Source organism: Mus musculus, chromosome X, assembly GCF_000001635.26.
Source record: "Mus musculus strain C57BL/6J chromosome X, GRCm38.p6 C57BL/6J".
Taxonomy (NCBI): domain Eukaryota; kingdom Metazoa; phylum Chordata; class Mammalia; order Rodentia; family Muridae; genus Mus; species Mus musculus.
In genome coordinates, this window is record NC_000086.7 from 20,082,460 (window position 1) to 20,094,741 (window position 12,282).

General features: G+C 37.7%; 1 protein-coding gene across 2 annotated transcripts in view; it reads left to right on the top strand.

Moving 5' to 3' along the window:
- Chst7 (carbohydrate (N-acetylglucosamino) sulfotransferase 7) overlaps window positions 1-12,282 on the top strand; it is a 41,029-nt gene that overhangs the window by 23,497 nt on the left and 5,250 nt on the right. The window contains exon 2 of one of the 2 annotated variants that reach the window (XR_878032.3): window positions 7,322-7,381. The exons of the other annotated variant lie outside the window; for it this stretch is intronic. The gene's annotated coding sequence lies outside the window, so the exon portion shown is untranslated. The remainder of the gene's footprint in view (window positions 1-7,321; window positions 7,382-12,282) is intronic. 2 annotated transcript variants of the gene reach the window in all.

Sequence of the window (12,282 nt, forward strand, 5' to 3'; positions counted from 1 at the left end):
TATTTTTATCAGTAAATATTTTTTAAACATCTCAAAACAGGAAAACCCTTTGAAGTTAAACACTAAGAAAATGCTAATTTAAAGTACAGTGAGAAAAATTATCAATATAGTATTTCCATGATGTTTGTAGAACATGATTTTAATATTTTCAACTGTTAATATTCAACAAACAGAATAATTATTTTAAGATATATTTCATTGTTATGTCTCCCTTTTCATTTCTGATTTTATTAATTTGGATACTGTCTCTGTGCCTTCTGGTTAGTCTGGCTAAGGGTTTATCTATCTTGTTGATTTTTCTCAAAAACCAGCTCCTGGTTTTGTTGTTTCTCTGTATAGTTCTTTTTGTTTCTATTTGAATAATTTCGACCCTGAGTTAAATTATTTCCTGCTCTCTACTCCTCTTGGGTGTATTTGCTTCTTTTTGTTCTAGAGATTACAGATGTGCCATCATGCTGCTAATGTAAGCTCTCTCCTGTTTCTTTTTGGAGGCACTTAGAGCTATGGGTTTTCTTCTTACCACTGCTTTCATTGTGTCCCAGAAGTTTTGATATGATGCATCTTATTTTCATTAAATTCTAAAAAGCCATTAATTTCTTCCTTGATCAAGTTATCATTGAGAGTTGTTCATCTTCCATGTGTATATGGGCTCTCTGTTGTTTTTGTTAGTATTTAAGACCAGCCTTAGTCTGTGGTGATCTGATAGGGTGAATCAGATTATTTCAATCTCCTTGTATCTGTTGAGGTCTGATGCGTGACCAATTATATGGTCAATTTTGGAAAAGGTACCATAAGGTGCTGAGAAGGTATATTCTTTGCTTTAGGATGAAATGTTCTATAAATATCTGTTAGATCCATTTGGTTCATAACTTCTGTTAGTTTCACTATGTCTCTGTTTAATGTTTTCATGATCTGTGCATTGGTGAGAGTGACGTGGAGAAGTCTCCCCACTATTATGTGTGAGGTGCAATGTGTGCTTTGAGCTTTAGTAAAGGGTTTTTTGTTTTTTTGTTTTTTGTTTTTTTTTTAATGTGCGTGTCCTTGCATCTGGAGCATACATGTTCAGAATTGAGAGTTGTTCTTGGTAGATTTTTCCTTTGATGAATAAGAAGTGTCCTTCCTTATCTTTTTTTGATAACTTTTGGTTGAAAGTCGATTTTATTTGATATTACAATGGCTACTCCAGCTTGTTTCTTGGGACCATTTGCTTGGAAAATTGTTTTCTAACCCTTTACTCTGAGGTAGTGCTTGTCTTTGTCACTGAGGTGAGTTTCCTGTATGCAGCAAAATGCTGGGTCCTGTTTATGTATCCAGTCTGTTAGTCTATGTCTTTTTATTGGGGAATTGAATCTATGGATGTTAAAAGATGGTAAGGAACAGTAATTGTTGCTTCCTGTTATTTTTGTTGTTAGAGGTAGAATTATGTTTGTGTGGCTATCTTCTTTTGGGTTTGTTGAAAGAAGGTTACTTTCTTAATTTTTCTAGGGTGTAGTTTCCCTCTTTGTTTTCCATCTATTATCCTTTGTAGAGCTGGATTTGTGGAAATATTGTGTGTAAATTTGTTTTTGACATGGAATATCTTGGTTTCTCCATCTATGGTAATTGAGAGTTTTGCTGGGTATAGTAGCCTGGGCTGGCATTTGTGTCTTTTAGGGTCTGTATAACATCTGCCCAGGATCTTCTAGCATTCATAGTCTCTGGTGAGAAGTCTGTTATAATTCTGATAGGTCTGCCTTGATATGTTACTTGACCTGTTTTCCCTTACTGCTTTTAATAGTCTTTCTTTGTTTTGTGCATTTAGTGTTTTGACTATTATTGTGATGGGAGGAATTTCTTTTCTGGTCCAGTCTATTTGGAGTTCTATAGGCTTCTTTTATGTTCATGTGCATCTCTTTTTTAGGTTAGGGAAGTTTTCTTCTATAATTTTGTTGAAGATATTTAATGACCCTTTAAGTTGGGAATCTTCACTCTCTTCTATACCAATTATCCTTAGGTTTGATATTCTCAACATTTCCTGGATGTTTTGGCTTGGGAGCTTTTTGCATTTTGTATTTTCTTTGACTGTTGGGTCAATGTTTTTTATGGTATCTTCTGCACCTGAGATTTTTCTCTTCTGTCTCTTGTTTTCTGTTGGTGATGCTTGCATCTATGACTCCTGATTTCTTTCCTAGGATTTCTATCTCCAGGGCTGTCTCCTTTTGTGATTTCTTTTTTTTTAATTTCCATTTTTAGATGTTGGATGGTTTTGTTTAGTTCCTTTACCTATTTGGTTGTGTTTTCCTGTAATTCTTTAAGGGATTTTTGTGTATCTTCTTTAAAGTCTTCTACCTGTTTATTTGTGTTCTCTTGTATTTCTTTAAGGGAGTTATTTATGCCTTTCTAAAGTCCTCTATCATCATCATGAAATGTAATTTTAAATTAGTGTCTTGCATTTCTGGTGTGGTGGGAGTACTAGGTTCTGATGATTCCAAGTAGCCTTGGTTTGTTTCCTATGTTCTTGCACTTTCCTCTTGTCATATGGTTATCTGTGATATCAGCTGGTCTTGCTGTCTCTGTGGCTTGTCCCTCTTGCAAGACTGTGTCAAAACTCCTGGAAGACCACCTCTCTTCCAGCGATATTTCAGTATAGAGAGCTGTGGAAAAGGGTCTTTACTGTCAGTTTTGATAGCTTTTTAAAAAAATTTTTTTTCACTGTAGCAGATTTTTTCCATATTTTTTATTGGGTATTTATTTCAATTACATTTTCAATGCTATCCCAAAAGTCCCCCACCCACTCCCCTACCCAACCACTACCACTTCTTGGCCCTGGCATTCCCCTGTACTGAGGCATATAAAGTTTGCAACACCAATGGGCCTCTCTTTCCACTGATGGCCAACTAGGCCATCTTCTGATTGATTCATATGCAGCTAGAGACACGAGCTCTGGGGGTACTGGTTAGTTCATAATGTTGTTCCACCTATAGGGTTGCAGATCTCTTTAGCTCCTTGGGTATTTTTTCTAGCTCCTCCACTGGGGGCCCTGTGATCCATCCAATAGCTGACTGTGAGCATCCACTTCTGTGTTTGCCAGGCCCCAGCATAGTCTCACAAGAGACAGACATATCTGGGTCCTTTCAGCAAAATCTTGCTAGTGTATGCAATGGTGTCAGCGTTTGGAAGCTGATTATGGGATGGATCCCTGGATATGGCAGTCTCTAGATGGTCCATCCTTTCGTCACAGCTCCAAACTTTGTCTCTGTAACTCCTTCCATGGGTGTTTTGTTCCCAATTCTAAGAAGGGGCAAAGTGTCCACACTTTGGTCTTCGTTCTTCTTGAGTTTCATGCGTTTAGCAAATTGTATCTTATATCTTGGGTATTCTAAATTTCTGGGCTAATATCCACTTATCAGTGAGTACATATTGTGTGAGTTCTCAATTCTTACATATTGTTTTGATTTGTATTTCCCTGATGATTAAGGATGTAGCAGATTTTTGATTCATTGAATTTTGTGTTTTTAATTTTTCTGTTTTCTGCACTTACTCCTTTCACTTAGTTTTTCTTAAAATTGTTTTTTAATTTCTTGAGGTAGGTTGTTGATTTTAGGCTTTCTTTTTCTAATTTTAATATATATGCTGCTGAGGCAAGCATGAGGCTTTCTTTTTCTAATGTAAGTACCAAGTATTATAAATACTACATGCCTCATGAATTTTCATCTGCTGTACTTTCTTCTTCTTTCCTCCTCTTCCTTATTCTCCCTTCTGTCCTTCTCTCCCTCCTTCCTTCATGGCACCCAGGCCTTTGGGCATACTAGGCAAGTACTCTACCTCTCTTTCATCTCCAGTCCTGTAATTTCATTTTTATTTAATTTAGTGCTTTAGTGTACCATTTATGTGGGTTCTTTAGTTTTAATCTTGGAAACTTTTCCTGTTATCTTTGTTAATGATTTCTCTTTTTTCTTTAAAGGCATTTCTTCATTTACATTTCAAATGTTAGCCCCAAAGCCCCCTATACTCTCCCCCTGCCCTGCTTCCCAACCCACCCACTCCTGCTTCCTGGCCCTGGCATTCCCCTGTACCAGGGCATATGATCTTCGCAAGACCAAGGGCCTCTCCTCCCATTGATGGCTGACTAGACCATCCTCTGCTACATATGCAACTAGAGACACAGCACTGGGGGGTACTGGTTAATTCATATTGTTGTTCCTCCTATAGGGTTGCAAACCCCTTTAGCTCCTTGGGTACTTTCTCTAGCTCCTTCATTAGGGGCCCTGTGTTCCATCCAATAGATGACTGTGAGCATCCACTTCTGTGTTTGCCAGGCATTGCCATAGCCTCACAAGAGAGAGCTATGTCAGGGTTGCTGGCATGTTCTGGTTTGACTCCATTATTGCTAAAGAATGTGTTAATATTATTTCACTTATTTTCAATTTGCTTAGCTTTGCTTTGTGAACTGGGATACCATTTATATGGGGATGTTGCATGTACACTTAAATGAGCATGTGTCTACCTTCATTAGGTGGCATTGATAGACATCAGGGCTAAAGGTACTGAATTCTTTTATATCTAGTGTTTCTGGTTTTCAACTACAAATGTGGACTTGTCTTTTTCCTCTTTCTATTTTTCAGGATTTTGCTTTGGGATATTTGAATCTTTCATTTGTTGATTATAACTTTAAGACTGCTATGTCTTCTATCCTCCTACCATGCTCTTCTTTGATCCTGGTATCTTGTTTGCTCTGAACTCTCTATTATAAGTGACATTAATAGAGCCACTATTCTTTTCTTTCAATTAATGTTTGTGTGGTTTACTCTTTTCATCCTTTTACTTTCAACCTACCTATGTCACTACATCTGAAAATAATTTCTTATAAACATGAAGTCTGGTGTATTTGTTAGGGTTTTACTGCTGTGAACAGACACCATGACCAAGGCAAGTCTTATAAAAAACAACATTTAATTGGGGTTGGCTTACAGGTTCAGAGGTTCAGTCCATTATCATCAAGGTGGGAGCATGGCAGTATCCAGGCAGGCATGGCACAGGCAGAGCTGAGAGTTCTATGTCTTCATCCAAAGGCTGCTGGTGGAAGACTGACTTCCAGGCAACTAGGGTGAGGATCTTATGCCCACACCCACAGTGACACACCTACTCCAACCAGGTCACACATATTCCAACAAGGCCACACCTCCAAATGGTGCCACTCTTTGGTCCAAGAATATACAAACCATCACGTCTGGTTTTCTTTTAATTATTTTCTGAAGCTGGGGATATAGCTTAGTGGTAGAGCACTTAGCTGACATGTACTAGACCCTGAGCTTCATTCCCAGCAACACAAACAGAAGTCTTTTTTGTGAGTCTCTTTTACTGTATGAATTGAAAACATTTAAAAAATGATTATTGATATTTTTAGAGCTTACGTTTGCTGTTTTTCAAACTGGGTTTGTTTCTTCATTATTTTTTTCTGGTTTCCCCTTTCTGCCATTTCTTACTTACACATTTCTTTCAAAACTTCATTTTTACTTCACTGCAGTAGTTGTCAGCAGACCTCTATATATATTTCAGTGGTTCCTTTGGCTTGTACATATGGAACTTCTCACAGCCTAATTGGATCAACTATTTGCTGCTTCTAAAGAAATATATAAAACAAGTCTGCATTGGGGTCTCTTTATAATGTTCCCCTTTTATGATTCTTTTACATATTTTCTCTGAATATATTGAAAACAAATCATATAATATAAATTTGCCTTAAAATCAAATATAATTTGGGATCCGGGGATGATGGCTCATTAGATAAGGACACTTGCTACCCAAGAATAAGGACTTGACTGCAGACACTCAGAGCCCATATAAAAGTCAAGGCCTGGGCTTGTGCTTCTAGAACCCAAGTTCTGTAGAGACAGGACAGCTGGTATCTGCTGTCTGCCAACATCACTCCCAGTTCAGGATCCTGTCATAAAGGAATAAGGTGAAGGGTCCTAAAGCAGGATACCCAACATTCCCTTTTGGTTGTTGTCCTTGTTGTTGTTTTTGGGGTTTTTTTGCATGCATGAACATGCATAACCCTCCCACAGGGTGTGTGCAGACACATACACATACCAAACATACCTTTCAAAACATAAAAAAGAGCCCATTTTGTTTACTTGTATTTATTTTCTTACTCTGTTCTGTCTTCATTTATAGAATGTGAATCCTCTTCCTTTACCATTTGCTATCAGTTGGAAATTTTTCCTATAGCATTTCTCATATAGCAACCAACTTGACTTTCTGTTGAGAAAGTCATTTTCAACATCAGTCCCGAAGCATATTATTATGAAATACAGAAATATAGATTGACACTTATTTTCTTTTCATCATTGAAAACATGTGCAACTTCCTTCAATCCCCCATGCTTTCAGGTATAAAATCCAACGCATTATTCTATAAATAATGTCATTCCTCTCTAGTTGCTTTCAAGAATTTTCTTGGACTTTTCTTCATTTACTTAATCGATTAACCTAATTAAATTATTGAAAAGAGAGTCTCATGATTTAGTCTAAGGTAGCTTTAAATTCATGATCTTCCTGCTTACACTATTCAAGTGCTGGTATTATTGGTGTATAGCACCATGCCTGTCTAGAGTCTACTTTTCTGAAATTTGATTGTGCTGTGTTTGGGGGTAGGTTTCTTTGGAATTTTCTTGCTGAACATTCTCAATTCTTACTGAATCTGCAGATATATGTCTTTTGCCAAACTTTGGGAAATTTCGACCATATTTCAAGAATTAGTCCAACATCAGGCTCTTATTAGAACTCTGATGGTATGAAGGTAGATCAGTTACTGTAGTACATCAGTCTTTGCAGCTCTATTCATCTTTTTTTGTTGTAGTTTGGTTTTGAGATAGGGTCTCTCTATGTAACCCTGTGTGGCCTGGTGCTCACTCTGTAGACCATTGGCTGAGATCTGCCTGTCTCTGCCTCCAAGTATTAGGATTAAGGCAGTCACTGCCACACCTGGTCCTCTATTTATTTGTTTTCACTGTTTTCTTTTGTTTGCATTGAGTAATTCTCTTGTTTTATTTTCAGATTCAGTAATTATTTTAAAAGTATTTTTAATTTATGTGTATGTGTGAGTACCTGCATGTATGTAGGGGAACCACTTGGTGCCCATGTAGGCCAGAAGAGGTTATCAGTTAACTCTGGAATTGAATTACAAAAGTTTTTTTTTTTTTCCAACCAAGTGCTCTTAACAATGCAGGGTCTGATAATTATTTAATAACTCAGCATGTTTTGCAGTTTAACCCATCTAGAGATCTTTTTATATTTTGGCTTATATTTTACAAGTTTAAAATTTCCCATTTGGTTTTCAGGTATGGTTGAACATAACCATAATCGCAGTCCTCCCAAGTCTAAGGCAGGAGAATCACAAGGTAAAGGCTATCCTGAATCACATAGCATAAAACTTTGTTTCAAAAAAAATTGTTTTCCGTTTGATTCTTTAAAATTTTTTGGTGAAAGTTTGTATTATTTTCTTCCAATTGTGTTTGTAAGTGTTGAAGTACTTTAATGATAGCTGCTTGTATTGCTCGGGGATCTCTAGAGGAATATAACTTATAGAAATATATTAAAAATTTACTAGATTGTCTTATTCTACATGGTCTGAGTCATCTAACTAGAGCTCTTTCACGCTGACGAAGTTGAGAACACAGTAGTTTCCTCATCCATGAGGCAGAATACCTCAACAGTCCCAATCTGGTACTAAAGGTAGGGAAATTTTCTGGAGAGCCCTGGTCTTCACTCCATGTTGCGAGCCTGAAGAAGCTGTGCTCTGGTATTAGTGCATAGAAGCAACAACAGTAGTATGGTGTAGATGAAGCTGCTGGAAAGAGTGGAATGAAGGCAAAAAGCTCTTTTCCTCAGTCTTCCTTTTTGTCTGGGCTGCCACCGGAAGGTGCCACCCACTTAGGGTGGAATGTCCACTTCAAGTAACCCAATTAGGGGAATTCTTCACAGGTGTACCCAGCAGCTTGCCTTTTAGTTGAATCCTGGTCCAGGTCAAGCTGACAACCAAGATTAGACACAGCACTGCTTTAAGCTTGTTTCTGGTTATTTTCATAACAGTGTGGTGTCAGGACTGCAGTCTTTCAAGTGCTTTTCTCATTCAAAATGAAATTTTCTTGGTTCTTTGTTTGAAAAGTGTTCTTTTCATTATATTTTGCACATTTAAGGTATTATGTTCTTTATATATGAATCTTGTTTCAATCATTTTAGCAAGCCTCTCCTGGCAGTACACTGGCACCCCACTTGGTTACAGCCAGGATGGGGGTTGCTGACTATACTGGTTAGTTTAAGTTGACACAAGCTAGAGTTATCTGAAAGGAAGTTTCTTAATTGCTGTGATGTGAAACACCATGCCTGAAGCAATTTGGGAAGACAGGGTTTATTTGGGTTATACTTCCAAATTCTAGTCCATCATTGAAGGAAGCTAGGGCAGGAACTCAAATAGGGCTGGAACCTGGAGGCATGAGCTGATGCAGAAGTCATAGAGGAACAATGCTTATTGACTTGCTCCTATGGCTTGCTCAGACTGCTTTCTTATAGAACCCAGGACCCAGCCCAGGGGTGGCACCACCCACAATGGGCTTGGTCCTCCTCATCAATCACTATGCAAATGTCCTACAGAATTGCCTACAACCTAATATTATGGAGTCATTTTCTTTCTTTTTTTCCCCCTTCATCTGTTTGATTGTATTTTCCTGTATTTCTTTTTTTATTGGATATTTTCTTTAGTTACACTTCAAATGTTATCCCCGTTCCTGGTTTCCCTCCCTCCTGGAAACCCCCTATCCCATCCTTCCTCCCCCAGCTTCTATGAGGGTGTTCCTCCACCCACCCACTCCCACCTCCCTGCCCTTGATTCCCCTACACTGGGGCATCTATGGAGCCTTCATAGGACCAAAGACCTCTCCTCCCATTATCCTCTTCTACATATGCAGCTGGAGCCATGTGTACTTCTTTGTTGATGGCTTAGTCCCTGGGAGTTCTGGGGGGTCTGGTTGGTTGATGTTGTCGTTCTTCTTATAGGGTTGCAAACCTTTCAACTCCTTCGGTTCCTTGTCTAACTCCTCTATTGGGAACCCCGTGCTCAATCCAATGGTTGGCTGTGAGGCACTTTTTAAATTGAGGTCCCTGGAAATATAAATTGAAATAAATCCTTTCCTGGCTAAACCCAAGTTGCTTTGGTTATGGACTTTCATCACAACAATAGTAACCCTAATTAGGACACTGTCCAAAAATCCTTTCTTCTCAAATTAGGCCTTCGTTAGCAGGGTTAGGGTGCTTGCTTTCTGCTTTTACAGGATAGATAATTGTTTTCTTTGTCCTTTGGCTAGAGATAATGTTTGTTTGTTTGTTTGTTTTGTCTATGACTATTAATAGGTGCTCACTATTAATAGGTGGCTTCTTTAGTACCCATTCCACAATATAGAGGAGGCACAAGAAAACAGAGAATGCATTGCTTTGTTGTTCCTTCATTTTCAAGGTGGCTAATAAGTGTGCATCTTCTGGATTTGACTTACACGTTATGAAAGAAAAGTGCATCTGTTCCATCATGTCTAGAAATAGAAGCTAGCCAACCTAAAAGATTTTTCAATTTTTTGAGAAAGGACCATGCCCTGTAGCCCATTCAGGCTTCAAATTTGTGATTCTCTGGCCCTAACCTCCCAAATGGGTTTATATGTATATATTAGTCAGGATTCTCTAGAGGGACAGAATTACTATCTAGTAATTATTCACAGTAGTTATTGTCCAGTCCATGCAGTTGGATGTCTCAGTTGGTCTTCAGGATAGACTAGATTCAAAAAGAATGGGAATCCAGTGAGGGGGAAGGTAAGCAAACATAGATAAAAAGCTTCCTTCTTCCATGCCCTTACAGGTGTACCCAGATGCTTGGGTTTTAGTTAATTCCAGATGTATTTTATGTGTATGGGTGTTTTGCCTGAATATCTGTGTGTTTTGTGAGCTGTCAGATGGATGCTTGGAACTGAACCCTGGTCCTCTACAAGAACAAGTGCCCAGTTTTAATTTTTTAACTACATTTTGATTGTATGTTATGAACATTGTAGATGGGGCATGTGCATGTATCTACATCAGCATATGTGTGGAGGAAGTTTCTGAGAACAAATTAAGATTATCTTGGCAGTGGGTCATCTAGCCAGCTCTTTTTTTTTAAAGATGTATGTATGTATGTATGTATGTATGTATGTATGTATGTATACAGTGTTCTGCCTGCATGTATGCATGCCTGCAAGTCTAAAGAGAGCACTAGACCTCATTATAGATGGTCATGAGCCACAATGTGTTTGTTGGGAATTGAACTCAGGACTTCTAGAAGAGCAGTTAGTGCCCTTGACTTCTGAGCCATCTCTCCAGCCCCTGGCCAGCTCTTAATATGAGATTTTATTGTATATTTCTAATCATTTTGACTGGGCTTCTTCCTCAAATTCTGCAGCAGTAGTTTTGGGGTTTTTTTGTTTGTTTGTTTTGTTTTGTTTTGTTTTTGAGAGTAGGTTTCCCTGTCGTGTAGTCCTGGAATACAATATATAGAACAAGTTGACCTTGATCTCAGAGATTCACCTGCCACCTCCTCTGGAATTCTGGGATTAAAGGCATGTACCCATGCCCATCACCAGTCATTCTATTAAACCGGTAGATAACTTTATCAGATTAGATAAATGTCAAATTTCATACAGTTGTAATATCAGAGCAAAGGCCTCCAAATCAAAAAGTTGATTGCAAGATCAGGCACGTTCAAGGTGGTAGACACATGATAAATATGGCCTCATGAAACTAAACACTCCTTACAGCAAATACATCATCATCTAAGTGAAAGGGGGAACTACAGAATGGAAGAACATCTCTAGCAGCTGTACATCTGATAGAAGATTACTATCTAGGATGTACAGACAAATGACAATAAATGCTGGCAATGATGTAGGAAAGGCAGAATACATTGTGTCTGTTTTGTGCCAATGCCATGTGTTTTTTATTATAATATGATAATAAACATAGCTCCAAAGTACAACTTGAAATAAGGAATGTTGATACCTCTCACAGGTCTTGTATTGTTCAGGATTATTTTAGCTATTCTGATTTTCTTGTGTTTTCATATGAAGATAAAAATTGTCCTTTCAGGATCTGTGAAGGATTATATTGGAATTTTGATGGGGATTATGTTGATTCTGTATGTTGCTTTTGGTAGAATGGGCATTTTTTTTACTATATTAATACTATTGATCCATGAGCATGAGAGACCTTTCCATCTTCTGATATCATCTTCAATTTCTTTCTTCAGTGACTTGAAGTTGATTATACAATTCTCTGATTTACTTTATTAAATATTTTGTATTATTTGTGGCTATTATGAAGGGTGTATTTTTCCTGATTTCTTTCTCAGCATGTTGATCATTTCTCAGCCTGTTTATCACTTGCATATAGGAGGGCTATATCATTGTACATAGGAGGGCTACTTATTTTGTGAGTTAATGTTTTTTATGTAGCTACTTTGCTGAAAGTGTAGGAGGATCAGTTATAGAAACATCCTGGTGGAATTTTTAGAATCATTTATGCATATACAAATAGAGATACTTTGACTTCTCCCTTTCCAGTGTGTATCCCCTAATCTCTTTCAGTTATCTTGTTGCTCCAGCTAAGAATTCAGGTATTGTATTGATAGCCATGAAGAGTGGACAGCCTTGTCTTACCCCTGATTGTAGTGGAATTGCTTTGATTTTTCTTTCCAGTGAAGTTGATGTTGACAATGAGCTTTCTGTACACTGCCTTTATTATGGTTACGTAGGTCCCTTGTATCCCTAATTTCTCCAAGACTTTTATCATGAAAGGGCACTGGATTTTGTCAAAAGCCTTTTCTGCATCTAATGAGATGATCATGTGGGGTTTTATTTTCTTTCAATTTGTTTATAAAGTGAATTACATTTATTAATTTATATATGTTAAATCATTCCTGAATCACTGGGATGAATTCTCCTTGATCTTGGTAGATGATCTTTTTTGATGTGTTCTTGGATTCAGTTTGTGAATGTGTTATTAAGCATTTTTACATCAATGTTCCTAAGGAAAATTGGTCTGTAATTCTCTTTGTTGGGTCTTTATGTGTTTGGGTATCAAGGTTTTATGTGTTGGGTATCAATGGCCTCATGAATTTGGCAATGTTCCCTCTGTTTTTATTTTGTGGAATAGTTTGAGGACTGTTGGTATTAGCTCTTCTCTGAAAGTCTGGTAGAATTCTGCAATAAAACTATCTGGCCCTGGG